We start from the raw sequence: 12053 nt of genomic DNA, 5'->3' as shown, positions 1-12053 counted from the left end.
TCCCGCCATATAAAAGGGTAGTTTTGTACTTTCATGAATTAGGATTTTCCCTTTATTGTAATGCGTCTGAGAACGCCATAAAAGGGTGTGAAATCAGAAGCCGCACTAAAGAGTTGTGAGGGTTTTGTAATCTCTTCTTCTGAATAGTGGAATCGTTGGTTTGTCGCTCTGCCATTGACGTAGCCCATACCAAACTAGTTGGGTGAACCACGTAAATTTGTGTGTTCTTTCATTTATCTTTTGCATCGTTATTCTGCTACGTTGTTAATTCCTAACACGTTTGTTTATCGAAACACCTTGGCGCAGGTATCATTTCCCTCTGGAGCTATTTATTTTCGTATGTAATCCTTTTGTTTCTTTAATATATCTGGTGGGGGTCTGCCTAACCCCAAATTACCGATCAAAAAAAAAAAAAAAAAAAGGTATCATTTCCCTAAATATAAACATAAAGAGAGATCCACATCATCAACCCATTTACTCTCCATGACACATAATAGAAACTAACACCCGCAGCCATAACTTAAATAATCATCTAATAACTCTGTGTCGCTACAAAAACGTAAGACTGACCTAACACGTTGAATAACCATTTGCATGCAATAAATTGGATAATCATGACGGCTTTGGGTCCCCCCAAAGAACAGATAGCGCCTTCAATTGGTACTGGCACTGTTTCAAAATTTACACTCCAACAAGAACTCAGCCAAGGTATAAAAGGGAGTTGGCTCGCATGAGTTAAATTTAATGACGAGAAATTATACGGTGGATGGCCATGCATCCACGTGCAGCCCAAAACTACAGCAGTGCCCACATTATTTGGGTGATCCAAACCATTAATTTGTTGGCCCTAATGTAGTGGGTTCCACTTTAGATTGATCTAGGCCATTCATTTTGTGGGATTGGCTTGGATCTTCTATGCCCAGAATGCACATGAATCATCAATCATGTAATCATATCGGCCAATAGTTTATTTTTATTATATACACATTATTGGGCATAGGGAATCCAAACCAAGGCGTTTGAAATGGAGGGTTCAGATCCACCTAAGGTTGGACCCACCATCCATAGTGAGCGAGTCACATTGTAATATGTTGAGGTAGGGCGGATTCCGCCTTCTAAGCATGATATTGATCGAGAATTCTAGACATTAGATTTGTAGCCCATAAATAATAAAAAGGGCGTTTTGGCAAAAGAAGTCTTAATTATTGCTTTATAATATTTGCAAAAACCGTCTTCGAGTTTGACAATTTGCAAATAGAGTCATCTCGTTTGAGTGAATTTTGCAGATCAAGTCGTGCCATCAACTTGGGGCACAATACCTTATAAAAAGACCAAAATGACCTTATATGTGAAAAGACAAAAAGTACCTTATAAAAAGACCAAAATACCCGTGATGCACGCTAATATGTTTTGAGAGAGGTTGGGTCCCACCAACTTAACTCAAACCCCTGAATTAGGTGGGGTCCACATTTTTTCCTCAGGTTTTGATGGGATAGGTCCCACGATCTCCACTCCAGCTCATGTATATGGTGGGGACCACCGTTTTACACCTCATGTTTTAATGGTGTGGGCCCATTGTTTTTACACCCATGCATAGCATGGCCCAAGAATGCCAGTGTACATAGAAATCCTATTCCCACACACTTTATTCAAAACTTATCATTGTTTATTATGGGTATTTTGGTCGTTTTACAAGGTAATTTTTGTCTTTTTACATATGAGGTCATTTTGGTCTTTTTATGATTGAAAAACAATCCATAGCAGGTATTTTGGTCATGATGCATTACCAGATTTGAAAAAATACTCAAATGTGAAGACCCTATTTTCAAATTGCCAAACTAGAAGACTCTTTTTGCTAATAAAGCAAAGTAGATGACTTCTTTTGCAAAAATAACCCCCACGCCGCCAATTCTCCCCTCCCAAAAAAATAAAATATATAAGTAAATAATAATAATGATAATAATAATAATAAAAGAGAAGTGTTCCTGCGCTCAGATAGCTTATCTGAGCAGCTACTTCAAAAACTCATGCGGCTCACATTTTTTGGGTGATCCAAAGCATTCATTTGGAAGGCCCTTCCATGGATAGGGTGTGTACAAAAAATGAGCCCTTTAGGATTATCCTAACCCTGCCATTTGTGAAGGGAAAAAATGGTCAGAAACAGTGTCTGTCCATTTTCCCCTCCACCTTTGATTGAGTTAGGATGATCCTATAAGGTTGATTTTTGGCTCCCCTCTACCTTTGATTGGGTTAGGATGATCCTGTAAGGCTGATTTTTGGTACACACCCTACCATGGAAGGGCCTTTCAAATGAATGCTTTGGATCACCCCAAAATTGTGGGCCTCATGAGTTTTTGAAGCATCTGAGTAGCTGTGCAGGAACACTATTCTCTAATAATAATAATAATAATAATAATAATAATAATAATAATAATAGGGAAATGATATCTGCGCCAAGGTGTTTCGATAAACAAGCGCTCCACTTGTTTGTCGTGTAGTATTTAAAGGGATTTCAGAGGATACTACGGTTCTCAAAAAGCCCTTTAAACCCTTTAAATTCTACACGACAAACAAGTGGAGCGCATGCTTATTGAAACACTTGGCGCATATATCATTTTCCCCAATAATAATAATAATAATAATAATAATAAGGTATTTGGTAGCGTCCATCGCAAAAGTCATTTCGCAGATGGTCTGATGCATGTGAGAGCAATCACACAGGCTCACTTTTCAGCAGAGTTTGTCTTCATTCACGAGGTGGCTGCTAAGACGTGCAACAAACCATATGCGAAATGCCTTCTGCGATGGACACTACCAAAATCCCTAATAATAATAATAATAATAATAATAATGAGGAACAATTCATATTCAATGGGCTGTAGCCCCTAATCCAACGGATTGGATTGTCCGATTAGCCATCTAGGGGTGTCAATGGCTGATCTTGGGGTAAGCAAGCATTCTACATGACCTTATGGTGGACCCATGCTTGCAGGAGTTTTTATACACTGACACGGCCGTGTAGCTATATATGCATAAAAAAGTACAGTGGACTCCATATAATCAGATGATCAAAATCATTTGTTTGTTGGACTCCGATGTAGATAGGCCGGGCCCACAGTTTTCTCTACAGGAAGTAGACTTGGCAAAGGGGTGGGTTACGGGTGTGGGTCAAACCGGTTGGGTAAAAAATGATCCGCATCCCTACGGGTCAGCACTTAGGTGACCCGCACCCACTGCGGGTGGGTTGGGTCAACTCGCGGGTAACCCGCAATTTTTTGCCAAAGAGTATTTTTTGGGCGGTGATAAATTCACCCCGCAATTTCCAAAATGGACGGTACAGCCCACACCATAGGATGATTCAAACCGTCCATTTGATGGGGCCACAACGTAAGTAGGTTGTGCCCAAAAATCATTTCCATAGGATGATACCAACCGTCCGATCTATAGAAGTTTCCATAACGTGAGTCCCTCTTTAGATCTTACTGGCTAACTGTTCTAAAGAGAACAGTTTGATGTCGAATTCTACAGTATGGATATGAAATGCCGAATTCTACATACCCGGAAAAAACAGGATTCATGGATTCAACAGTACACTTAGTCAAATTCGAAATTTAGGGCTGTTTGTTTGAGATTGTGACAACTGGTTATGAGCTCAAATCCTATAATGGACTCAAAATTACATTTAAATTGAGTCCAATAATTGGTTTTGGACTCACAATCGGTTGGCATAATCTCAAACGAACAGGGCCTTCGTACTTTTACACAGTGGGAGGGTTATATAATGCGAACTTTAATGGATGTATGAATATGTATTTTATTTCCTCACATAAAGGCCATGTGCTGAGATGGGTAGAGATGGGTAGTGTTCGATGTGAAGCCAAAAGGCATGCCATGGTAGGTGGTAGCCATTAAAGCATGGCTGCCACACATGGCCTTGACCTCCTTCAAATATGGTGGCTGCTCCACCAACCCACCGACGAACCCATTTCTTCAAAGGACGTGGCTAACAACCCCCTCCTCTTAAATACGATGGCCACCTCCCTCTCTTTCTTTCCCAAATTGGTGAGCCACCAACCATGGGCGGGGCTCACCACCTAGCATTTATAAAAGGGGCTCTCTCCCACTTCATTTGTATCTCGACACACAACAACAGAAACAAGAAGTTTCTGAGAGAGAGAGAGAGCACATTGTTTGTGTGCATCCTCAAGAGGCTATCTTTGCGAGATAGTGTGAGATAATCAAAGGTGTAAGAAGACCACTGTAACCCTGTATTCTTCAAGTATAGTGGATTCACATAAGTGCCTCTGCGCGGGAACGTAGCCAGATTTGGTGAACCTCATTAATAAATCCCCAGTGTGATTGTTCTCTCTTATCTATGCTTGCTACTCTTATTTAGTTTTTGCCATTTTACTTCTGTCTGTGGTTGCTTGTTATTATTGAACCGATACTCGATTCCCTAACAACTGGTATCAGAGCTCTGGTCGTCAGGGTATCATCAAGCGATTTGGTGACGTTACGATCCAAGAGCAACAAAGATGGCGGAAGATAAAATTAGAATCAAGAAGTTCAAAGGACATGATTTCGGATGGTGGAAGCTCCAGATCGAGGACTATATTTATAAGAAAGATCTCCATGAGCCTCTTTTGGGTTTAAAACCTGAAACGACGGCTGTAGTTTCAGGTTCCGGTGGCAGAATCAGCTTGGAAAATTCTTAATTGAAAGGCGCTCGGAGCGATTCGTCTAGGACTTACGAAAAGAACGGGGTACCACATCTCAAAAGCAAAGACTACAAAAGAAGCTATGGACATTCTCTCAAATATGTATGAGAATCCCTCTACTTCAATCTACATGAGTAAAGTTGGAAGAGAAGCTTTATTGTTCCTTTGTTCCCTTCCAGACAGCTACAACACCGCAATGCAGGGGATTTCTAGCACCATGAAGGATGATCTGACTCTGGACGATGTTGTGAGCAGCATCATGGATGAGGAGATATGAAGGAAAATCTCAGGTGGAGATAACCCTTCGACCTCTACATCTTCTATAGCACTATCTGTGGAAAACCGTGGAAGAAGCAAGAACAGTGGACGATTTGGTGGGCGTGGCAGATCCCAGTCAAGGGGTAAAAAGGAGGAAAGAAAAGACGAGTGCTGACATTGTCACATGACCAGGCGCCGAAGGCATCAGTGTGAAACCTACAAGAAGAAGCAGCAGGAAGAGAGCCAAGGGGCTAACGTGGTTAGCAATGAACCTCTACTAGAAAATATGTGTTTATCTACAGGGGTAAATTTGGCAGCGGATCAGTGGTTCGTGGACACAGGTGCTTCTTTCCATTGCACCTCACACAGAGATGCATTTCATGAGTATGCCAGCGGAGACTTCGAGCAAGTGGTTGTAGGAAATGGCCACAAGTGCCCTATTGTTGGTAAAAGGAAATGTGACCGTGAAGGTTCTTGGTGGAGGACACCTTATTCTGCATGAAGCAAGGCACATCCCAGATTTGAAGAAAAATCTAATCTCAACCAGCAAACTTGACGAAGAAGGTTTTGTAACAACCTTTGGATGCGGAGAGTGGAAAATAACCTCTGGATCAAGAGTAGTAGCAAAGGGAAGGCGAACAGGTACGCTTTACCTTCTCAAGGGAGACAATGTCGGTGATATGGTTGCAACTACAGTAGCTACCGGCAGTCTGTCTACACTTTGGCATTGTCGACTCGGACACCTTGGCAAAAATGGTGTAAAGGAGTTACATTCGAGGCAGTTACTTCGAGGGCTAAAGAAGGTGGAGATGGATTTCTGTGAGAGCTGCATCTATGGGAAACAGAAGGCGGTTAGTTTTCAGTTGAAAGGGCGACACAACAAGGACAAGAAACTAGAGTTGGTACATACTGATGTATGGGGACCGGCTCAGGAACTCTCTTATGGTGGTAAGAGATATTTCGTTACTTTCATCGACAATGCAACGAGGAAGACTTGGGTCTACGCTGTCAAAGAGAAATCAGAAGTGTTTGGGATGTTCAAACTATGGAAGACCATGGTTGAAATCAGACAGGTTATCGGATTAAAGCTCTCAAGTCTGATAATGGTGGCGAATATACAAGCAAGGAATTCGCAGAATACTTGAGTCGAGAAGGCATACATGGGTTGAAAACTGTTCCTAAAACCCCACAAGAGAACGGTGTAGCCGAAAGAATGAACAGTACCATCCTGGAGCGAGCAAGATGCATGAGGCTGCATGCTTGTCTCCACTTCACCTCTAGGCCGCTACAGTTGATGCGGCAGTATATCTGATCAACAGGAGTCCATTTAGTGCGCTGGATGGAGGAATACCAGAAGAGTAGTGGTCGGGGAAAAAGGTGAATTATTCGTACTTAAATGTTTTCGATTGTATTGCATATGCTTTGATCGACAAGGAGGACAGGAAGAAGCTTGATGCTAAGTCCCATAAGTGCATATTTATCGGATATGGTGGCGATGAGTATGGCTACAGGCTTTGGGATTATGAGAATAACATAGTCATCCGAAGTCGGAATGTAGTATTCCATAAGAAAAGATGTACAAGGACAGTCAAGCAGAGGAAGAGAAGACAGCCGAAACAGAGTACGTTGAGCTGGATACAGAGCCCGAGAGAAAGGTTCCAGCAGGTCAGGATCCACCTGAGCAGGAGATTCATGATGAATCTAATACTGGTGAGCAGGAAGTTCAACAAGAACACAGTGATTCTCAGCCGGTTAGTGAACTTGTAATCCCTACACTAAGGAGGACTACAAGTGTGAGAAAGCCAAAAGTAATTTTTGATCCATCAGCTAATACTATTATGAGCCATGTTTTATATACATACTCGGGAGAGCCGGAAACGTATGATGAGGCAAAGCAAGATGCATCTCATGAGTAGTGGGAGTTTGCCATGAATGACGAGATGAACTCGTTGTTTCAGAACAAAACTTGGGAGTTGACCAAGTTACCCGCTGGTAAGAAAGCTATGTTGAACAAGTGGGTGTACATGATAAAGAATGACGTTGATGGTAGCGTAAGAAACAAGGCGAGGCTTGTTGTCAAGGGCTATTCTCAAAAGGAAGGATCGACTATACCGAAATATTTTCACCAGTAGTGAAAATAACATCGATCAGGGTACTGCTAAGTATAGTAGCAGTGGAGGATCTTCATCTTGAGCAATTGGACGTGAAAACGGCGTTTCTACATGGAGACTTAGATGAAGAGTTGTACATGGCACAGCCTAAAGGTTTTGCAGTCAAAGGCAAGGAACACATGGTCTGTCGCTTGAATAAAAGCTTGTACGGTTTGAAGCAAGCTCCGCGGCAATGGTACCTAAAGTTTGATGGTTTCATGGAAATGAAAGGCTTTGCACACTGTGAATCTGATCATTGTGTATACTTCTGCAAGTACGGTGATGGCGATATTGTCTACATTTCTTTATATGTTGATGATATGCTAGTGGCTAGCTCATATATGAAGAAAATTGCTGAAGTAAAGAAAATGCTGGCATCCCAATTTGCCATGAAGGACTTGGGAGAGGCCAAGAAGATCTTAGGCATGAAACTCATCAGAGACAGAAAGGATAAGAAATTATGGCTGTCATAGGAGGACTATGTGAAGAAGGTGTTGAAGAGATTCAACATGGACAAGGCAAAGCCAGTTGCGACCCTTTTAGCGGAACATTTCAAACTTTCCAAGGATATGTATCCAAGTACTCAGTCCCAGATGGAGGAGATGGTAGCCATTCTGTATGCATCGGCGGTGAGAAGTTTGATGTATGCAATGGTGAGCACGAGACCAAACATTGCACAGGCAATGGGAATTGTGAGCCGCTATATGCAGAATCACGACAAGGAGCATTGGAATGTGGTAAAGTGGATTCTGAGATATCTAGCAGGAACATCTAGTTACTCTCTTTGTTTTGGGAGAACTTCTCTGGAGATACAGGGATATGTGGATGCGGATCACTCAGGTGATTGTGATAGTGGTAGGAGCACCACCTGATATGTCTTTACAGTTGCAGGTACAACAGTGAGTTGGATGTCTCAATTGCAAAAGATAGTGACACTATCAACAACTGAAGCAGAGTACGTGGCAATTACAGAAGCCTCCAAAGAAATCATTTGGTTACAAGATTACATGGCGGACCTATGTCGACAGCAGCCAGTTAGCACACTACGGAGTGACAGTCAAAGCGCTGTGCATTTGGCAAAGAATGCAGCTTATCACTCAGGGACAAGACATATCAAAAGACGTTATCATTTCATCCGGGCAACATTGAAGGATAACGAGTTAAAGCTAGAAAAGATAGATGGATCCAAGAATCCAGCGGATATGTTTACCAAGGTAGTAGACAGAGAAAAGCATATTTTATGTACTACAGCCATTGGTATGACTCTAGGTTATTAACGAGGAGTATCGCAGAGGCACAAGAATCAGCCACTACTTTTCGAAGAAGATAGAAGCAAGTTGCTTAATGAACTTTGTCTTCAAGTGGGAGATTGTTGGATGTGAAGACAAAAGGCATGCCATGGTAGGTGGTAGCCATTAAAGCATGCCTGCCACACATGGCCTTTACCTCCTTCAAATATGGTGGCTGCTCCACCGACCCACCATTTCTTCAAAGGAGGTGGCTAACAACCCCCTCCTCTTAAATACGATGGCCTCCCTCTCTTTCTTTTCCAAATTGGTGAGCCACCAACCATGGGCGGGGCTGTGGACCCCGATCCGAGAGAGGCGGGGGACGGGCCCCCCACACTACAGTCTCAAGATCATCCACGTGAATGGAGAGCTCTATTAAGGAACTCTCGAAAGAAGTGCCCCTCACAGTATGAGTGGCGATAAAAATGGTGAGATACCTCTCGATTCGGGGACTAGCCCAGATTCGAGGTGTACCTTAAACAAAGAAGAGTCGTCATCCAAGGAAGTAGGCCCTGGATCCCATACTATGCTCTGTTGCAACGGATAACCAGAGATTATAAAAGAAAGGTTCGTGCCTGGTTACGAATTTGGAAGGTCCGAAGAGCACCTCATCCGCCCAAGTGTAAACACCTGGTCTCTTATGCCATTTACTTATTGATTTTGAAGAGTTTTGGACGAAAGTCATATGAAATGGGAACAAATATCTCCGAGAATACGTCTACCTAATCATGCGTGTCTCGGAGGTGAATAATAAGCACACACAAAATAAATGAGAGAAGTGTCGCCTCAGAATAGCTAAGTTATGAGTGTCATACCTAATTGGTGTCTGAGTTCTAGTGTGAAAACACATGCATGCTACAGCTATAGGTATAAGATATGTACATGAAAGTAAGAAAACACAGCATAACATACAACACAAATCAACTCTAAACATGACTGGACAAGATGAATCCTAAAACTCTAATGCAGGACTTGACTCGGACCAAGATGGCCGTCCATCCCAGCTGCTCTACGTATCCTCGCCTCGGGAAGAATCGGAGTCAGCGTAGTTCGATGACCTATTCTAACTACGATGCCTAACCATCTAGAACCGTTATCCTAGACTCAATCCACTAGACTCGACTGATTTTTAAAGCTTTTTGGTACGATTGCTTAAATTCAAGTGAATTGTAATTTTTAGGACTCTCTATATGCCCTAATTAATGCAAGTTGGTTAGCCTTAAGCTAATGCAGGTGGGCCCTACATCCTATGTAACTAGGCTATGCAACCTAATGAAAATCATGGGCTGACTATATGCTTCCTAGTCTAGCTATCGGTTCGACTGAATGTCTAACCGAGAATATCTTTTTAAAAAGGTTTTGAAAAAGTTTTGTATTTTTGGAAAGTTTGAAATGTTTATTAGTAAAGGTTTGGCTGGACTTGGGATGTGGATCACAAGCTGCACTACGTACCCTGTTGAAAGGGATCAAGCCAACGTAGTTCGGAAGAGAATTTCCTAACTACTCCTAATGATTCTTGATTTTTAAGATTTTTGGTTTATAGATATTTTTTTGAATTTTCAAGTGTTTTTTACTCAAGAGGACAAATTCCTATCATCATAAGAGTATAACAGACTCTTGATATCCCGCAAAGGTTGGACAGCATCCTATGCTTTGCGGGGAAAAAGAACAGAATCACAGCTCTGCAAGGGTTGGACATCATCCTATACCTTGCAAGAGTGGATAAGATCACATGATTTGATGAGAGGTTGGAAAGAATCATAATCCTTATGATGATAGGACTGACTCCTGAAATAAGGACTGACTCTCTAGCTAAAGACAGACTCCTATGCTAAGGACTGACTCTGAAATTAGAATTTCTAAGAAGGAGGTGCTAATGAGACAAAGCCTGTCTCCAAATGATTTGATTTTTTTACAGAGACATAGCTTGTCTCTTTTAAAAAATGGGTGGGCTCTAGATGACTCTTTCATTGCCCTTGCAATGATAGAGGGAAACCTAATGTCTTAAGGGATATACATCTGAAAGACTGAGTAAACCTTTTAAATAAAAGAGATGAGTGCTACTTGGACTGAGCAAGTCCCCTAATGACGGGCTTGGGCTATCGCCTTTATTACCCTTGCGATGAATGGAAGGATCTAGGAAGGATCTAATGACTTGAGGCTGTCTTTATAAAAGACAAAAGAAAGAGGGATACTACATGGACCAAGTAGGTCTCCCTAAAAGATGGGCTTGGGCTAGCGCCTTCGTCGCCCTTAGCTAACACTGAGTTAAAAATCTTGCTTAATTATCATGAAGGGCATTATTTCTATGATGAAAAGTATACTAAAAAAATTATATAAGTTTATGACACTCTCACAAACTAAATGAAACAATCAAAAGAATTGAATATAACTATTCGGACATCATGTAAATAATACTATCAAGTATATTTTATATGATAATCATATTATGCATCTATACTGTGCAGCAGTTTAATGAAAGAAAATTCAGAAAATCTTGCACTACAACCAACATTGTAACTTTTGATGAAAGAAAAGCATAGACATATCTTGTCTCAAAACCAACAGAGTACCATTCTATAAAAGAAATGCAAGTAATTTTTATACTATAAACTTTTTCCACATTGCATTATTTAAGGAGTATTAAATAGAGCTAGAGATTCTAAAAACAAACCTGCACATTTCAAATTTAAATTCAAGGCATAAAGAAATAACAAACTAAAGATACAAAAGTTCAGATCTTATTGATTTCGGGATTTAAACCATAACACTGTCATTTGCCTTACTCGGACATTATAACACCACATTTATCTTACAAATGAATCCAATACACACAGTAGAATAAGACAATATCAACCTTGGTACCATTATCTGTATTACAGTACTTAGATAAAATCGTTAGTAGCATTATCTATTCACTCATTTGCTTAGATGTTGGTTATACAAATAACATACCATATAAGTGTATACCATTAAACCTAATTAGTATAAAGCAATATAACAACACTATTATCATACTAAAGTAGCTTGGATACCAACCTTCTAAAACCACCTTAAGTTAATAACATCATTTCCAGTACATGCTCCTGATTTGAATATAGAAAATGAGATTATCAACAGGCTGATAAACTTCCAGCAATATAAAACTAAAATTCTCAATAGAAATCAAGTAATGAGCTTAAAGCTCACTTGACAATGCTATAAGAGTCACAAACGGAATCACTTGAGGGATTGACCGAAGGCTTACCGGAAAAATGACCGGAGAAATCAAAGATCGCCGGAGAAGAAGGGGTTTCAAGAGTAGATCTAGGATTTCTAGTTGCAGGAAAAGATTTGAGGCTGAGATAAGAAGAGATGGAGAATATGATCGGAGGTTGCAGATCTTGCCAGAGCTCCTGTGGATCTGGCAGGAGAAGATCGATCGGAGAAGATCATCGGTGAGATTTACTTTCTCTCACTGGCTTTCTCTCTCTTTCTCTCTCTAAAACGAATTTCTCTTTTTTTTTTAGAAAAATGAGAGAAAATCAATATTTATAGGCATTTTTGAAAATTTATAGTGGCACCCAGATTGATAAGGCGCGCGAAAATTTGATATGGCGCGCCCGTAACTTTTGTCCTATTCGGCCCAGGTTCGGTTC

This window comes from Tasmannia lanceolata, unplaced genomic scaffold (genome assembly GCF_043159265.1).
Source record: "Tasmannia lanceolata isolate RefF3 unplaced genomic scaffold, GAP_Taslan_0.1 ptg000037l, whole genome shotgun sequence".
Classification (NCBI taxonomy): Eukaryota; Viridiplantae; Streptophyta; class Magnoliopsida; order Canellales; family Winteraceae; genus Tasmannia; species Tasmannia lanceolata.
The sequence above is the reverse complement of the archived record's forward strand: the minus strand, read 5'-3'. Positions refer to the sequence as shown.